General features: G+C 40.2%; 1 long non-coding RNA gene across 1 annotated transcript; it reads left to right on the forward strand.

The window, feature by feature from the left end:
• The first annotated feature begins 7 nt into the window (after positions 1-7).
• Positions 8-10681, forward strand: LOC138915958 (uncharacterized). The gene is made up of 2 exons (XR_011422510.1): positions 8-155; positions 10543-10681. It is a non-coding gene; the product is annotated as an uncharacterized lncRNA (long non-coding RNA).
• The last annotated feature ends 173 nt before the right edge of the window (positions 10682-10854 follow it).

Below are 10854 nucleotides of genomic sequence, written 5' to 3' on the forward strand. Positions count from 1 at the left end.
GGCTGGAGGCAGAGGGATCTGGGATTACGCCCGCCCTCGCACCTTTCCGGAGCTGTACCTGCTTCTCAGCTTTTAAGTGTTCATGAATCTCTTTGTCGTCCCGCGGACCGAGGCTCTTCCTCGCTATTTTAAGGCAATGTCAAAACCTATTTAAGGTAAAAGATTAGAGTTGTGAGGGTTGCTTATATTAGAAGCTGAGATGTTTTCTTGTTAATTGAAAACGGTTGAAGTCAAAGTTCTTTTTGCCAGCGGGTAGTGGTGGAGCATATAGTTAAAAATAAAATCATTTCCCAACCCAGAAATCCTCTCCACAAAGCTAGCAGAAAAAGAAAACAGTTTCATTATTGAATAAGCATTAAACCAGACTGTGATGGGGATCACAGGCAGTCGGCTAAGAGATTGCAAAGACAGAAAGAACTCTCACAGTGTCGTATAAGCCAAGCAGATACAACCCATTACTTTTTACATACATGTTCTCAAGATAAAAAAAATAACTAGTCCTCATGTAAGAAGACGTGACAGCACCATTTGTCAAACATGCTTCATCCTAACTTCATCAGGTAATTGGGGTGACCATCCGTGTCAGTTAATTGGCTTTATCCAAAGGAAAAACAAACTTCTCACATCTCGCAAGGCACCTGCTGAGTTAAGCACCTACCCTCCCACCGGAAACCAGATTAGTGTGCTATCCCCCTTGATTTACATTTCTAAGAGATGCCTCCCAGGTCCTTAAAGAAACATTCCTGGGTTACAAAATTGGAAAGGGCCTTATTTAGCTTTTTAAAAGACACACATTTCAAAGAGGCAGAGAAAGAATTACAAGTTTTCTAAAGGAAATGCTCTAAGAAAAGGGAGGCGGAGAAGTCTCTTCCCTTTCTTTCAACAGAGAATTGTCTTTTTTTCCCCTCTTATTTTTGATTTGTATTTGTCCTTATAGAAACTTCATGCATTCATTCATTAAGGCAATACTTTTTGAACATCTACTATATGTTCACAAGAATAGTAGTGTGCGCTCTGCCTCGGGAACTGTGCTCGGAACCTCACATAAATTGAGTTAATCCTTGTAAATACCTTGGGAATTCAGTATTATGTGTCCATCCTCCCCAGGAGGATTAGGTGCTGGGCTTTGCCTTTCTAGGGGTAGAAATTCTCTATGTCTCTTCTGTTTTCTTATCACTGATCCTTAAAATGGTCTTACATGTGATGGTAGCGAGAAGGCAGAAAGGAATGGTGGGGTTAGTGGTTCTGAGGGATTTTTTGATGGTTTGTCCATTTGTCTTCATGTGTTTTGTTTGTTTTTAACATGTAGAGTGACCAATGGGCCCCCAGGAGTTGGATACATGATGCTTCCAGGAATTCTCTACTCATAGGTTATAACCAAAGAAGCAAATTCTGTTATCAAATTTTAAGTCCTTTGCTCCTGACACATAAATGAAAAGCAATGGGATATATTGGAGTATATGAGGAAGCCATTTGTTGTAAAAATAATTTGACCTGATCTTGTTTTTCCAAAAGGACCTGACGTGGCCTGTCAAGCATGCATTATACATCTGCTTTAAACATTTGCTATGTCCCAAAGACAAGAATGATGCCCTTAAAGATAGAGATGTAGCTTCCACCCATATTAGCATTTCTTTAAGGATAAGCATCTCTTCCTAGAAACTAAGGATTTATTACTAGCCTGCTGTGCTCACCTGTTGACCACTAGCCAGCTGACCACTGACCTGCTGTGCCAACTGAGTATCTCATGACAGTAGTAAAAGAGATATTCCTGTCATAGGTGATGCATGCTCTTTGTTCCTAGACAGTATATAACCACTCTGTACACTCCAGTTCTTTGGTTCCCTTCCTTCCTTTGGGAAGGAAGGCCCCGGGCTATAGTCCTCAGACCTGGCTCATAATAAACTCACCCCAATTTTGATTTATAGATTGATTAGGGATTATTCCTGTTGACACTCCCCTTCATGTTCATCTGGGTGTCTGGAAATTCTGAGTCCCAGTTCCAGGCGGGCAGCAGGAGGAGCCATCTTGAACTAGGTTCTGCTCTAAACAGTTCTGAGAAGGGAAGACCTGAGGGGGATGGGATGGATGGGAGGGGTGCGAAAGGCAAATTTGGCATCTAAGAGGTTATTTTAGAGGGGACCTGCACTGATGATTCCTGGACTGATGGACAATACATGCTCAACAGGCCATGTTAGACCATAGCGACCCCAGCTAAGCAAAGACGATCACCTCTTGGGTGCAGATTCTGGAGGCAGCTGAGCTCTGTGCACACAGTTGTGGAATGCCAGAAGTATGGAGTAGAAATTCAGGAAGTTTTGGGAGGAGTAGTTTTAGCCAGGACTTATGGGCTAGTTATATGTTACATAGCACAGGATAATTCTGGGCAGCCAGTCCCAGCCCCTGTGCAGCCTTAGGGACATGTATTGTAGGATGCCCTGAGGGGCTGCCCACTTTCCTATGTGTGCATGCCAGAGGATTTGGGCAGGAAGGAAGACGCAGAAAGGGGGAGAGCAGGGGAAATCAAGTACCCTGGGGGACAGTGTGGGATGGTGGTGGAACTGGTTTGTGCTACAGATTCATGTCCAGGCAGGGCTGAGCTCTGCAGCTTCTTCCTAAGGGCTTGGGGTCAGACTGGATTCTGGTTGGATGATCAGAGCCCTAAATCAGGTAGATGGACCAATTCGCTGCATGTTTGGATCCTGAGAAAGGGGTGCATATGACATAAGACTTCAGAGCAGAAGTGCAGCAACTTGGGCAGAAACCTATAGTAGCACAGTGGGGCTCCCATGGGCAGAGTTTGGTCCCAAGAGGGACAGAGCCACACCAAGGTCCTGTGCACATGCGTGGGCATAGGCACAAAGTGCTGTGTGGTGGCTTGGCATTCAAGTTAGGTACCCAAGGATCCTCCCTCCCTAAATTCCCTGGAGAAGATGCATCCCAAAGACCTGTGCTCAGATGAGGTCTTGCCCTCTCCCAGTGACCCTGATTTTGTTATAGTGCTTGTATTGTCTAATTGTGACCATAAAATTTATGATGCTGTTATCAGGTTTTTTTCCATGATCAGTGAAAAAATGGCAAAGGGGAAAATATATTTATTAATACAGCTTCTAGGTTCTTGTTCAATTTAACAGTCACAGAGACCTCTGAGTTTGGTGACTTAGAACGTCTTCCAGCAGTTAATGATGGCTCATGTATGACAATGTGAGATAATAGAAAATATATTTATTGGTCTCTGTCCCTGCCTGGCCCCTAGCACAGAGCCCTTAAAACCCTTGTAATCTCCTAAGTGATGAGAGCACTAGGAGCATCTTTTGTTCTATTTGGTCTTACCCTGACTCCTGGCACCAAGCTCCAAAATTCGTTGGAATTTTGTGGATGATAGTGTCTTTTGTCTTTTTTTCTAGTGAGTTGAATCTTGGTTGGCTCCTAGATGGGAGATGGTCACCAGAAAGACCAGGCCATGATTAGAAGCTTGAAACTTTCTGCCCCCATCCTCCACCCCACCCCCAATCCTCCTGGTAGAGGAGTAGGGCTGAAAATGGAGTTGGTGATCCATCATGCCTATGTGATGAGGCCTCCATAAAAATCTCAAAAGTATGGGGTTCAGAGAGCTTCTGGGTTGGTGAACACATGAAAGTGCTGGAAGAGTGGTGCGCCCAGAGAGGACATGGAAGCTCCAAACCCCTTCCCACATACCTTGCCCCAGGCATTCTTTCAAATGGCTGTACCTGAGTTATATCCTTTTATAATAAACTAGTAATCTAGTTACTAAACTGTTTTCCTGAGTTCTCTGAGCCACTCTAGCAAATTAATTGAACCAGAGGGAGTCTTATGAATTTATAGCTGCTGACAACCTGGACTTGCGATTAGCATCTGAAGTGGAGGAGGGGAGAGTCTTGTGTGACTGAGCTCTTAACCTGTGGGATCTGAAGCTATCTCCAGGTGGATAGTGTCCAATTTGACTTGAATAGTAGACCACCCAGCTGGTGTCACAGAGGATTGTTTGGTGGGAGAAACAGTACCACACATTTGATAATCAGAAATGTCAGAAGTATTATGCGTGTGAGTAAAAGAGAAACACAGGAATGTGTTTTTCCAACTCAGACAGGGACACAACAGAGCCACAATGAAGACACAGGGCCCTTCAATGCCATTCAAAGGGTATACCAAGGTTCTTCGGCAAATTTTTTATCATTAAAGTTTCTAATGTTCCATTGTTTAAATATAATGTGTATTTATTACTTTTTGTACTTTACTTGGTGTCATAATATGTAATGACAATGTTGAACTTTACTCCAACTCTCTAATTCTGGAAAATAGCAAAGGCTAAAGAACCCCTCACCTTCACCCACATGTTGCAGGAAACAGCTTATTGCGAGGAACCACGCTTCCTAAATGACTTCAATAGGACTCATGATAGGCCCCTTGTTTACCTAGGAACAAGACAGATACAGATGCTCCAGAACCCCATCCTTTGTCTCATTAATGTTGTCTCATCAATGTTTTGTCCACACTGATGAATACAAACTGAAGAAAACCAGAATAGTATGTCACTCCAAAATATGCCACTTAAGCATATTGATTATTTTGAATTAAAGGCACTTAAGAAACAGCCAATGAGAGAAAGACACTGACCCTCTATTGTCTTCCTGAAAGCAGGAGATCAATCTCTCATGTGAAAGTTACCTTCCTTGTACCAGGAGGAAAGAAGACATTCTTATCACCCGAGACAGGGGATTTGGGGCTGAGAAATCTGTACAAACAAACCTTGTTAAACTAGCCCTTATCTTACTACCCCTAACCCAAACCCCTTTCTCTTCTCAATTCTTCACAAATTTATTGTTTTTTGTCTAAACAGTATAAAAGCTTCCTGCTCTGACTACTTCCTCAGGCCTTTATTCTCTTGTGAAGGCTCCTATGTACATGTAAAAATTTAATAAAACATGTATGCTTTTCCCCTGTTAACTTGTCTTACGTCAGTTTAATTCTTAGGCCCAGCCAGAGACCCAAAGAAGGTAGAGGAGAATTTTTCTTCCCTTACAGAACAATGCTTATTAATATGACTTAATCAAACTTTACTTAAGCTTCTCTCCTTCCCAAACGTCCCTGAGTTTTAGCCTCCTCTGGAACACTGTAATTCAGAACAACCTCTCCATCATAACAGCCCCTCTCACTAGCAGGCTTCAGGGTGAAACATTCCCTGATCAATTATAGGTCACGCCACATGCTCATCTACTCTCCGATACCTTTTTTTCCTAGCCTTGCTTACCCCTCTTTATAAAAGAAAAGCTCTTTTCTGTCTGACTTTTGAGACATTTGCAGATCATGTGGTTGGAGCATTCTCCCTATTGTTAACAACCCTTTCAAATAAAACCTCTCTTTATCTAAGTTCATATTTGTTCTTGATTTGGCAGTGGTAAATATTTCAGTTTTTCATTTGTTCTAGAAAATGTATATTCTCTATTTTTGTGTCACAGGTTTTAAGATCTATTCCTTAGGTCCAATTAGTTCCCTGTGTTTTTCATATTTTTGAATTTTTAATAATTGGCATCTGTTTCTTCATGATATTACAAGGAGACATGTGTCAAAATACTCCTGGGATTGAGGAAAGATCCTTTTTCATTTCTTGTGAATGTATCTATTTTGCTCTTACAATTTTACAAGCAACAAAATCCCTCATGAACAAAATAGTAGTGGTAGCCTTTAGGAAAAATGGAGCAGAGAAGAGCTGTAAACAAAGCTCATTTATTTCATATGAACATATTTTAAAAAGTAGATTGAGGGGCCTGCTCAGTGGCATAGTCATTAAGTTCAGCGTGCTCCACGTTGGCAGCCCAGGTTTGCAGGTTTGGATCCTGGGCCCAGACATACATCGCTCATCAAGCCATGCTGTGGTGGCAACCCACATACAAAATAGAGGAAGATGGGCACAGAGGTTAGTTCAGGGACAATCTTCCTCAAGCAAAAAAGAGGGGATATTGGTAACAGGTGTTAGCTCAGGGCCAATCTTCCTTACCAAAAAGAAAAACAACAAGAGAATAAGAAAAAAGTAGAATGACGTCAGACATATATTTCACTCTGAAAAATTACAGAACAGCTGAAGTTATTGTTTCCTATGTAGGTTACTATAATTATTACATGTAAAAATAACTAGTGTTTCTAGGTTGGATTTTTGAGATAGCATGCAAATCGTAAGCACAGTTTCAATAAAACACACTGAAATACTGTTACTTGAATTCACATTGAATACACTGTTTCTTTTTAGTATATAATTTTGTACTCCTGAACACCTCAAATTTCACAGGGATCCCTCAATCCCCACTCTACTCTCACTGTGTAAGGAAAGACCACTACTCATCCACTGGACAGCTTTCTTAGGACACTGCCTAAATCAGTATGTACGGGGTGATGACTCAGATAGTATTATCCATGAGGGATGGCTGAGTAACTGTGAAATAATAAGAAATATATATATATTAATCTCTGTCCCAGTTCCCATCACAGAGCTCCTATTACCCTTCTAATTTCCTAAGTGATAAGAGCACTAGGAGCATCTTTTGTCCTATTGAGACAACTCTGGGTAGATTCCTGAATGGCTCCTGGATGGGGGCTGGTCACCAGAAAGATCAAGGTATGATTAGAAGCTTGGAATTTTTAGCTCCCCCCCCCCATCTTCCAGAGAGGGGAGAGGGGCTGGAAATGAAGTTAATAGTCAATCATTCCTACATGAAAATGCCTCCATAATATCCCAATAGTAGGGAGTTCAGAGAGCTTCCAGGTTGGCGAACACATCCACACTGAAAGAGTGAAGCACCCCAACTCCACAGGGACAGAAGCTCCTCTGCTGGGACCCTCCCAGACCTCACCCTATGCATCTCTTCACTTGGTTTTTCATTTGTATCTTCTATCATATCTTTTAATAAAACAGTAAATGTAAGTGTTTCTCTGAGTTCTGTGAGCTGCTCTGGCAAATTAATTGAACCCAAGGAGGAGATCATGGGAACCTTCAATTTGTAGCCAAGTTGGACAGAAGTTGTGGGTAACCTGGGGTACGACTCCTTGTGATTGGCATCTGAAGTGGGGTGAGAACAGTCTTTTGGGACTGAGACCTTAACCTGTGGGATCTGATGCTATCTCCATGTAGATGATATTAGAATTGAGTTAAATTGTAGGACACCCAGCTGATGTCATGGAGAATTGCTTGGTGGATGTACAGAATAAAACCACTACACATTTGGTGATCAGAAGCGTCAGAAGTGAAGTGTTCTATGTTACTTTTACATATGGAGATACACAGTAGGAGACACAGTAAGGAAGACACACGGTGAGGAAGAACTGGGTTTTCCCTACACAGGAAAGAAAGACCCAACTGAGTTTTTCTAATACAGTAACATTATTAGCAAGACAACTCAGCTCTTGTATCTCTTTTGAAGTATTTCTTTCTAAGCTCCTGGTATTTGCTGTGACCAGTTGTTATTTGTACTAAGTAGTTGGGAAGTTGTGCTTAAGAACGTGGTGTCTGAGTTTGCAGGTCCGGGGTTAAATTCTGTTTTTCTCACTCACATTCTGTGTAAATTGGGATTAGATACATAAACCCTGTGGGTCTACTGTCCTTATTGGAAAAATAGTGGTAATTTACCTAAAGGTTTTTTTTTCTTTTAATATTTATAGCACCAAGTTTATTCTTATATATGGTGTGAGGAATAGATCTAACTTTATCTTCTTCCAAATAGCTATATAATTTATCCAAAAGCCTTTATTAAAACCTTATCTCAATGATTTGAATACCACTTTTTTTACTGAGGTCATGATAGTTTATAATATTGTGACATTTCAGTTGTACATTATTTGTCAGTCACCATATAAATGTGCCCTTTTACCCCTTAGGCCCACCCCCAACCCCCTTAACCTCTGGTAACTACTAATCTGTTCTCTTTGTCCATGTGTTCATTTATCTTCCACATATGAGGGAAATCATACACTGTTTGTCTTTCTCTGTCTGGCTAATTTTGCTTAACGTAATACCTTCAAGGTCTATCCATGTTGTTGCAAATAGGACGATTTTATCTTTTTTCTGGCTGAGTAGTATTCTATTGTACATATATACCACATCTTTATCCAATCTTCAGTTGATGGGCATTTGCATTGCTTCCACATCTTGGGTATTATGAATAGTGCTGCAATGAACATAGGGGTGATAAGTATCTTTGAATTGTTGATTTCAGGTTTTCTGGATAAATACCCAGTAGTGAGATAGCTGGATCATATGGTATTTCTATTCTTAAGTTTTTGAGAAATCTCCATACTGTTTTCCATAGTGGCTGCAACAGTTTGCATTCCCACCAGCAGTATATAAGTGTTCCCTTTTTTCCACAACCTCTCCAACATTTGCTATTTTTTATTTTGGTGATTATAGTCATTCTAATGGGTGTAAGGTGGTATCTAAGTATAGTTTTGATTTGCATTTCCCTGATGATTAGTCATGTTGAACATTTTTCCATGTCCCTGTTGGCCATCTGTATAGCTTCTTTGTAAAAATGTCTGTTCATATCCTCTGCCCATGTTTTGGTTGAGTTGTTTCTTTTTTTCTTGTTCAGTTGTGTGAGCTCTTTATAGACTTTGGAGACTAACCCCTTGTCAGATATATGATTTGCAAATATTTTCTCTCAGTTGGTGGGTTGTCTTTTTGTTTTGATCCTGTTTTCCTTTGCCTTGCAGAAGCTCTTTAGTCTGATGAAGTCCCACTTGTTTATTTTTTCTTTTGTTTCCCTTGTCTGAGTAGACATGGTATTCAAAAAGATCCTTCTAAGACCAATGTCAAAGAATGTACTGCCTATATATTCCTCTAGGAGTTTTATGGTTTCAGGTCTTACCTTCAAGTCTTTGATCCATTTTGTGAATGGCGAAAGATAATGGTCTATTTTCATCCTTTGCATATGGCTGTCCAGTTTTCCCAACACCATTTACTGAAGAGACTTTCCTTTCTCCATTGTATGTTCTTAGCTCTTTTGTCAAAGATTAACTGTCCATGGATGTGTGGTTTTATTTCTGGGTTTCCAATTCTGTTCCATTGATCTATGTGCCTGTTTTTGTACCAGTACCAGGCTGTTTTGATTACTATAGCTTTGCAGTATATTTTGAAGTCAGTGAGTGTGATGCCTCCAGCTTTGTTCCTTTTTCTCAGGATTGCTTTTTTGTACACATGAAACTAATATACTGTTGTATGTCAATTATACTTCAATAAAAATTATCAGTGGTAGAAATTATCAGCCTTAATTAATATAATTAACAACGTATAAAAGCAAAGTTGAGTTTATTCAGGAATAGCAGAGGAATTGCATTTTGGGACAAGCAAACTATGGGTGAACCAAAGAGGTAAGTCCAAAGAGACAAAGGGAAGGTCAACTTTTACAAGGTATTTAGGGAGAAATTGGGAAGGGTTGTTTTGAATAAAAGTTCATTGGAGAAGAACCAGAGTTAGAGGTTGTGATGGTTTCTTACTGGCTGCAAGCAGTGGCTAGTGCATTGTCTTGGGGGCAGGAAGGGATCTTCCTTCCCTAAAAGCAGGGGAGATGAAATTCCCATGTGAAAAATGTCCTCCCCTTTACCAGAAGAAAAGTAACATGCTTATCATCACGGATAAGAAGTTGACATGAAAACATTTTATACAAACAGACCTTGTCAAAATACTTGTCTTCCTTCTTGCTGGTTATGTAGGCTGCAAGAGTAATACATGGTTGAAAGCTCCCCTCTCAGGGCTTCCTGACGCATTTAATAGAGGGTTTTCCTTTATTTTCACACAGTGAAGTTACTGGATATTTGATAATCTAGTTTTACTTTCTTTATGGTTCGTATTAAAGAGAAAATACCTCCTTACTAAATGCCCTTAGAAATATTACAAAATTGATTATTCTTTAGGTGAAAATATATCCCAATGTCTTCTAAAGACTATATATTTCACAGGCTTTGTTATCCACACCTGACAGAACATTCAAAAATAGATAACAAATAAAAGAGCTAAAATATATTACAACTTTTAAATAAAAAATAAACTTCTAATTACTTTCAGAATGAGCGTAGGGTGAATCTGAAATTACGTTATATTTAGATATTGATTTAAGGATATTGTGATGTAAACAAGTTTATCTCAAAGGTATTTGAAGGCAATTCATCTCAAGTGTGGAAGAGAATAACAATTATAAAAAACTTGCAATTTATAACAATTCTTTTAAAGTTATTGTTCTTTTTAATGCAATTGTTAGTGACCTAAACAATCACATGCCTTAGTCCTTCACGCCTCATACCCCAGGTCTTGTCCCTATGAAAGTTTCTGGAACTGAGCACAGTGTTGAGTTCGGCAGCCTTACTGAATGGGAAATAGAATTCTGTTGGGTGTCTGTAGGAAATTGCCCATTCTACCAGGGAAAATTTTCTATTTCACATTTTAGTTTGTAATCCTTACAAACCCTAACCCTAACCCTAACCCTAACCACTCCAGTTCTTCTTTAATTAAACTCCTTAAATTGATTCTAATTGCAGGAAAGTTCCTGGATCCAACCATCGACCCTCCACCGAGATCCCAGTTCCCAGACCATTGAACTGCTTCAGCCTGGCTAGTAGGACTCCTGGGCAACCGCTGGCAAAACAGCTTTTGACTTAAAAACCGTTTTCAACTTAAGAGGAAAACGTCTTAGTTTCCAACATAACTGGCCAACACAACTCTAAGCTTTTACCTTAAAACTGTTAGCGTTAGTAACTAAAAATAACCAGGAAGCAAAGCGGCTCCACAGGCCACGAAACACGCTCCAGCGTTTCCAAACCCGGAAGAGACGACTTGGGAACGAGGCGGGG

The sequence above is a fragment of the Equus caballus genome, chromosome 10 (assembly GCF_041296265.1).
Source record: "Equus caballus isolate H_3958 breed thoroughbred chromosome 10, TB-T2T, whole genome shotgun sequence".
Classification (NCBI taxonomy): domain Eukaryota; kingdom Metazoa; phylum Chordata; class Mammalia; order Perissodactyla; family Equidae; genus Equus; species Equus caballus.